Genomic DNA, 8,213 nt, shown 5'->3' with positions numbered 1-8,213 from the left:
AGAAGAAGAAGAAGAAGAAGAAGAAGAAGAAGAAGAAGAAGAAGAAGAAGAAGAAGAAGAAGAAGAAGAAAAGCATTCTTTGACTTTACCTGAAAAAAAAACAACCCCTGCTTTTCTTGAGGCTGCAGAAAATGAATTCCTCCTCTCGTTCTGCAAGCGAAGTCGTTCTCTTGCCTGCAGCTCTCACTTGGAGAAGACCACACAGCTCCAGCAAGGCAGCCGTCCCGCTCCTAATCCCCACTCGAATGTGATGACACACACTAACCCCAACCATCTGGTGAAACGCGTCCTCAAGCACTCAGCACAGTGGTGTGTCAAGACGGGCTGCCCAATCCAATTGCTGGGGCTGGGTGACTCTCACCGACGGGAGGCTGAGGGCAGGGCTGAAACTGGAGGTCTGAGAACTCCCGGTCAAGTAACCTGAGATTTTCAGAGAGAAAGGGCTGCTATGAAAAGAAGAGAAGTGGGAGGTGCTACAGAGAAGGTGGAGGGAATGAATTCTCCTGGTGGCCAGTTGTGCGTTACTTTTCACAACTCCTTGTGCTCCCCTGGGACGTTCGGGACCCTCCGTAGAATGCACAGAGAGACGCTAAACATCTTTTCCTGCCAACCTCGTGAGCGCAGCCTTCTCAGCGAGACACTCCCTTCCCCTTCTTCCTACGCCCTCCCCCAGCTAAGATTCATCTTGACATACTGATAAAGTGCTAATGTAGGAGTAGTTTGCACTGAAATGTGACATCTACATTTTGAAATCTAAACTCCTACCTTCCTTTGATTAGATCGTGGCTGCCTCCAACATTCCTGGGAGGAAGGGGGTGGGGGCGCAGCTAAGAGCAGAAACTTCTCTATTCCCACACACAGCTCTTCGCCGTTTGCCACCGGCTGAACTTCCAGAAATCGTCAATGAAAATCATTTTAGTTTCTACGCGTGTAAAATAGCACGCACGCCCATAGATAAAGGTGGCTTTTTAAATCTCTTGCTGCTTTCACAGACATCTCTTTGTAAAAGCACTTGGTACCAGAGGGCTGCACTCTGTCATTGATTATTTTTATTGGCTTCTAGTTAATTGCACTTATAATGTCCATATCGCTCAAACAGCTCATTAACAATTTTGCTTTGAAATGTTTTCAATTTGGGGTCATTTCAGTACCTTCTTATGTCTCTCTCTCTCTCTCTCTCTCTCTCTCTCTCTCTCTCTCTCTCTCTCTCTCTCTCTCNTTCTCTTTCTTTCTTTCTTTCTTTCTTTCTTTCTTTCTTTCTTTCTTTCTTTCTTTCTTTCTTTCTTTCTTTCTTTCTTTCTTTCTTTCTTTCTTCTTTCTTTCTTTCTTTCTTTCTTTCTTCTTTCTTTCTTTCTTTCTTTCTTTCTTTCTTTCTTTCTTTCTTCTTTCTTTCTGTTTTGAGTTCTCTGGACTAATTTATATAACTAATTAATAGCAGACTGAACTAGAAAATGGCTATACTAGTTACACTACTTTAAGGAGATATCTGAAAATAAGCTAACTGCTACAAATCTTACTATTTAAAAAATTTGATCAGACTTCTAAGGAATTTTGATAATCTGAAAGAGAATATAGGAATTTGAAATATTATCAACTCCCTGACAGTGTCCGTGGGAAGCCAGTATTTAAAATTTTGAAATTCTTTGAACTGGGAAGGGAATCACTGTAATAAAAACAAAACAAAACAAAAACTTTAAACCTGCCTAAAGTATTAAAAATCTAGACTATAAATAGATAGATATCTAATACTCAGAGTGCTAGTATCACAAAAAGAATTAAGTCAGTATCTAGCAAAACTGATTTGACAAGCATGTTTTTTTTTTCTTCAGGAATTTTTGTGTGATATTATATTAAGATACTTAAAAATAACTTCTGGTACAATGGTACAATTTTCTGAAGCACAAGATTAGAGAACCATAATTTTCAGGCAGTGAATTTTTCCTATAACAGGGGTGTAGGGAAGAAGGAAGAAAGAAAATAAAAAGAATTAGAGGCCGGAGTTCTGACAAGTTCGTTCAATTTCTTCCCAGAAGTGATTATGAGGTGTTTGTTTCACAATATGTAGTATATTTACCAAACCACTATTCCTAATCAGCTAAATCCAGATACATAACCAACACAGAAACATTCAACAATGACAAGAGGCACCACAGGGCTAAAACCTCCCTTGGGCACCATAAATATTTTAATAGTGCCAATTATTGCAATGCAATTTTTTTTTCATTTAAATTTTGTTTGTTTGTTTGTTTAATCCAACCAGACTCATGCCTGGAAATCTGAATTACCTCAGCTGCATAGATTTTGAAGACCCTGGAGACATTATTAAGGTAGTTTGCATTCTCTTAAACTGTAAATTGAGTTACAAAAGTAAAACCTAAGAAACTGTGAAGGTGTTGAATCGTGTTTTGTCAACCATGTGCTTGTAACACACCTTCTAGGAGACATTTCCCAAGTGGTCTGTGGCTCTGACCCATGTTATTGTTGAAAGTGCTTTTTAACACACTTTCCTTCTAAATTAATTGCAAGTCTTTTCATTAACTCTCAGTCACCACTTCTCTTTTATTGATAACTTCAGCTATTTATTCTATGTAAAACTTGGTTTAAAAAAGTACACGTATGAGCAATAGATCCTGCCTATGTGCTACGATCTTAATTCTTGCTCTGTGCAGTGTCTGTAAACATTACCTTTCAAACGTATTGTAAAATGAGTCCACCACGACTTTTTTTTTTTTTTTTGGTTGATGTTCTGAAATGCTTTTGTTAGGGAAAATCAGCTCAAACAGAAACCTGAAGCTGGTGCTATAGGATAAGGTCCCAGCTCTCTTTCCCTGTAGCCAGCTTCAGGGCTCAGCAGTGTCAATTTAGAAGTTAAGAATTTTCCATTACCTCCCTTCCTTTCTCCTTGCCATCTGCAAACAGTTTATTTTTTAAGGGGGGGGGTGAAATTGATTCTGTCTTGAAAGATCTAAACCTAAAACACAGCGCATTCTAAAAGATGAAGTTCAGCGTTTGAACGTAATGTTGGTTGATCGTGGGAGGGCGTGTGCGGAGGGAACAGCTTCATCATAGAAATTAAGTAAGGACGCTCCTGAAATGAAATATTAATTGTACAGTAGGTAACGGCGATCTTGAAAAATAGCCCCTCCTAGTCTGTTCCCACAGTTAAAACATCCCTTTACTTATTGGCGCCAATTAGTTTCCATGGTAACCGACCAGCCCTTGTAAACCCCGCACTCTGAGCTTCACTCATCTTTGTCTAGACTGAGCTCACCACCGTTCTTCCTCCACAGAAGGCGGTGTAGCTGGGTCTCTATCTATATCCACGTCTTTTGCGCCCATACAACCGGCACAGAAGTGCCCACATGCATTTATCACTAGTGCCGTGTGGCCAAGGGAGCACGCAGGTGGCATTGAATCCGCCACCTGGAACACGTGCGTCTGCTGCCACACTACCCTCCCGGACCACCTTGTGGTTTCTTGCAGCTTTGGTTCTATTATCAGCTGTGGGCTGCTCCTGATTTCTTTTCAGGGAAGTGAGTACAGTATAATAACAACGTCATTAAACAGACACACCTATCAGCCTCGGAGAAAGCCCCAAACTGCCCTTTTTTGTTTAAAGAATCATTACAGTGAAAAAGAAAAACCACTTGTTTGTCATGCTTGAAAAAAAGAGAACAAAGCCAACATAAAGGTGGACCAAACCAGGGGGCTAATATGAAGATTTAACGCGCCTAAGACACCAGGGTTCCCCTCGTGGGGCCAGTTGGCCAAGAATCCCAAGTTAGTGCAGTAAGAAATGATCAGTGAGGCTTGGGAGCGCTCAATCCATGACTGGGTGCGGAGGGAGATAATGGGCCCTGCGCCTTCCTGGCTGTCACAGGCTGTCTCGCGTGCCCTGGGGCTGCTGGCAGGTGATGCTGCCGGCCCGGAAGTGAGTGTGACTAGAGAAGAATCTGCTGTGGAGTGGGGGAGGACCCTCAGCAAATGGTTGAAATTGGGAAAACTCAGCAAGCCATGGGCTCTCATAATTTGTGCTGACTTTACTTTGGGCTCAATTTTATTTATTTATTTATTAAAAAAAATTTTTTTTTAAATTTTATTGGGGAACAGTGTGTTTTTCCAGGACCCATCAGCTCCAAAGTCAAGTCGCTGTTTTCAACCTAGTTGCGGGGAGGCACAGCCCACCATCCCATGTGGGAGACAAGCTGGCAACCTTGTTGTTCAGAGCACACGTTCTAATCCACCGAGCCATCTGGCTGCCCACCAGCAGCTATGCTCAAGCCATTGTCTTCAATCTAGTTGCAGAGAGCGCAGCTCACTGGCCCACATGGGAATCGAACTGGCAACTTGTTGTTCAGAGCACACACTCTAACCAACTGAGCCACCTGGCCGCCCCAAGACCCAACTCAATTTTAATTCAGTGTTATTTTGAGGTAAACCATCCCTTACTTACAAGAATTAAGACGGTGCCAACCTTTTTTGTGATGCCCGTGTTTCTTCTTGGTTAAGAGTCAGTCAAAATGTTTGCTTTAGATTTCTCCTTTTTATATTACCTCTATTACCATTATTGGCCCGGCACCTGTTTTGACATACAAATAATGACAGAGAATAAGATTCCCCAATTCCAGTGAAATGATTTCTTCCTAAAATTGTTTCTGTGCTTGGGCCTGAGGTTGTCTGTGATCTAAGTATTATTAGTCAAAAGAAAGCTCTGATCACCAATGCTTTATCCGATAGGATGTGGGAATCTGCGAAGCTCATTACACAGATGAATTCTTTGATGGTAATATTCCCTTAGATTCTTTTTCCTTTCAAACAAGTGACAACTGTCATCATAAGTCCCACGATGCTAGAAATATCTTAACAATTAGTCCATTGCTATTCATATCATATAAAGTATCTGTAGAAGAACAATAAATCTTGTCATTTGGAACATCCGGCACTTCTAAATTACTCAGGGCTACACAGCTTCAGCCATTTACTTATTCTCTTTCAACTAAACTTTACTGCTTTTATTCACATTGAACCAAATCCTTCTCAGAAAGAGAGGGGGAAATTATTGCTTGTTAAATGAAGTCGCATTCTATGCAACAAGAATTAGACTTGCTCATGTTTTCAATGACTTCATGGGGGGGCGGGTGACACTGGGGCCAGTGGTGGCTTTCATATTAGATAAATGGTTTTATCACTGAAGTTATGTTCTCTCCAGGAAGCATAAGTCTAAGAATGCTGAAAAAGCATGTATAACTGCACTGTCAATAATTTTAGGAGGATGAGGTAAGGCGCTAAACCACTTAGGACGAAACAGTGACCCATAAATAGGATAACTTAATGAAAGATACTAGATTTGATAGAATATGGCAAAAAGATAGTAAAAACATTTAAAATATATATATTTTAAATACTTATTTGTGAAAATCAGTGTTTGAGGCACTGGGTATGTGACATAATATTAGAAAGTACGATAGCAAGTAAGAAAAAAATGTGAATTTCAGCAATTAGAACTTGATGTTTTATTGGATCTACCTGAAAGTAAGCTTGGGGGTATTTGAGATGGAGTATACCCTGAACCTATGTGTCAAATAATTATCTTTAATCTGTAATAGGTATATCCCCAGTTAAGGTAAATAGAATGAAAAAAAGGTAGAAAACTGGCTGCAGGCATGTCCAGGGAGTACAAGAGAATTTTGCTTTTGGAAGGAATAATAGACAAAATTAGGCCTTCCCAGGATGTGCACCATTTTGGCATGTGAATTATTTTGAGCTGAAGGCTCAACTTTTACCTTTCTTAAAGAATTTAAATGAGGGGCTTTGCTGATAATGTGTTATTACCAAAAGTAACTTCCCACCCAAACACCCCCCCCCTCCAAAATGAACTTTTTATGATCTATCTATAGGGCAAGGCAAAGTTCTAATTACTAAACATTTTCTCTTCTTATCACCCTGAGAATGACCTTTCTCCCCTCTGAAGCCCCAAGGCTTATCCTGGCTCAGAATGTCATATAGGTCTCATTTCCCCTTTCTGTCTCTGAACGTCTCCTGAATGTGGGGTTCCCATACGTACGCAGGTGATTAAATTCGATTATTTTTTTCTTGTTAATCTGTTAAATGTAGATCTAATTATTAGACCACCTAGAAGAACCTTGGAGGGTAGAGAAACGTTTCTTTCTCTCCCACAAAATCTAATCCCTTTATTTTAGAGATAAGAAAAGTGAGGCTTGGGATGAATGAGGGTAATGTCTAAGTCATTGGAATAGGGAGTAAACCCCATGATTCAAACTATTAGTTCACATATTTTTCTGTCCATAGTAACATGTACTTTCATTAGAAATAAAAATTAAAAATGCAGAGATGCTCTTAAATTGCAGTGATTATGTTTTATTGGTGTTATATTACATAGAAGTTACTATGAATTCAGATGCACAAAATACCTTTAGCTAGTCAGTATTTCTTCTTTAAGCCACTGGAGTGCTTAAAGACATGAGAATTGTTAGGTAGATGTAATCATAAGTGCAATAAAGCTTTACTTAAGAATTATTAATTTTTTTTTATGGCCATGCTTTATTGTAAAAAGTGAGAGGCCCCATGGGACATGTCATCTATCTTTCTCGCATTCATGTATTTTTTCCCCCCCAATATACAGGATTAGAGATTTGTGGATATATCAATGAGATTAAATGCTAAATTAATTTTGGAAGAAACTGACATCAGACACTGAACTGACATTTTCTTTCCTAGGGCCATAAGACAATTGGGACCTAGGGCAGTAATATGTGTCTGTCATTTGCCTAATGTCTGGGAAATTAACAGAGGTGCATTGCCCCTCAACCAGGATCATATTTTAAAAAGTGGAGTTCACTACACTTCTGACATTTACTTGAAAATTTTAAAGTATAAAGCTGAGCCTTAGACAAACTGAAGAAATTAAAAAACAAAATAGTGGCAAAACAGTCATCACTGAACCAATATAATAGAAGATAACAGACAAATGGATATATAGGGCAAAAGTAATCCCATAAAATAAAAATAAATAAATAAAAATAAATAACTGTTGTTAGGGGGAAAAAAAAGAGGAAAAATTTTGTTCTCTTAGATCGCCAAGCCAATGCATTTTAAAATCACAGACTCTTTGGGAGGAAAAACTGTGTCTTATTCATCTCTGTAGTCCTTCTCTCTAGAACTTTGCACAATGCACTTACGTAATAGTGTGGATGAAAAAGGGATCACACACTAAACCTGACAAACCCAGAGACCAAAGTAATCACACAGGGTGGTCTGAATGGAAAAATTCCTAACTAAAAGCAGGTCGTGGTGGATAGTCCCATCTCAGACCTGTAGCTTCTTTACCTTTGAAATTATCTATTCACTTTGTGCATCTAAGATAACATACCTTTGAAATGTCAGAGTAATCTTTTCCAGGCCCCTCAGGGCACAACCGAGGCACCTGAGCACGAGACCACAGAACCCCTCATTGTTATCTTGGTCCCCCGCATACCATCTCTATGTGCTGTAAATGTTAATTATTAACCACCCTGTACCCACCAGTGTAAAAGGAGTGTCTCTCTGATTTACTTTTATCTCAGAGATCTCCCCATTTTGCTTTCTCCCACCTCCCTAATCTACCACCAATGAATTTCATGTAAGCCTCTTGATGTCTTCTCCTTTGATTCTAAATCTATAAAAAAAAGCTACAAAACTGCTCTACTCTGGAGCATGTTGTTAATCCTCTGAGGTTTTGCTTCCTGGCAATTGTCAGTTTGCCTCGAACACTTGTAAGACATTTTCTTAGGCTGGACGTTCTTTCATTGACAATAGATCTTCCATAAAAGTTGTCAATGCTCGTGGGTTGCTTGTCTTGGTAGAATTTCCATGTGCGGCTTCTTGAACAATATACTTCAGCTTGTCTAAGGGGATTAAGTAGTCAGCTTCAAGGCCCTTACTTTTGATTATGTAGCTGACCTGCTGAGTACATAGCTGTTCAAAAGCACAGTGCAGTCCCTTACATACTTGCTTTTCTCATTTTAAAAAAGGTAATATGGTTCTAGTACTCACTTAACATTACTGGGAAGTAAGCATTTGTGTAAAAGTTTCTGAGTAACAGATGGAAAACAGCTGCACACTCATAATTATTACTATTACAGTCTTCACTAAAATACCAAAGCTTACAGTTGTTAATAAAAATGTTTATTTCCATAAATATACAGGTTTGTGTG

At 39.4% G+C, this 8,213-nt stretch overlaps 1 protein-coding gene across 1 annotated transcript in view; it reads right to left on the bottom strand.

Moving 5' to 3' along the window:
- Positions 1-544, bottom strand: part of SULF1 (sulfatase 1) — a 159,095-nt gene extending 158,551 nt beyond the window's left edge. The window contains exon 1 of the mRNA XM_019627013.1: positions 90-544. The gene's annotated coding sequence lies outside the window, so the exon portion shown is untranslated. The remainder of the gene's footprint in view (positions 1-89) is intronic.
- Between the last annotated feature and the right edge of the window lie 7,669 nt (positions 545-8,213).

The sequence above is a fragment of the Hipposideros armiger genome, unplaced genomic scaffold (genome assembly GCF_001890085.2).
Source record: "Hipposideros armiger isolate ML-2016 unplaced genomic scaffold, ASM189008v1 scaffold_698, whole genome shotgun sequence".
NCBI lineage: Eukaryota > Metazoa > Chordata > Mammalia > Chiroptera > Hipposideridae > Hipposideros > Hipposideros armiger.
Note: the sequence above shows the minus strand (reverse complement) of the source record. Positions and strands in the feature narration are given on the sequence as shown.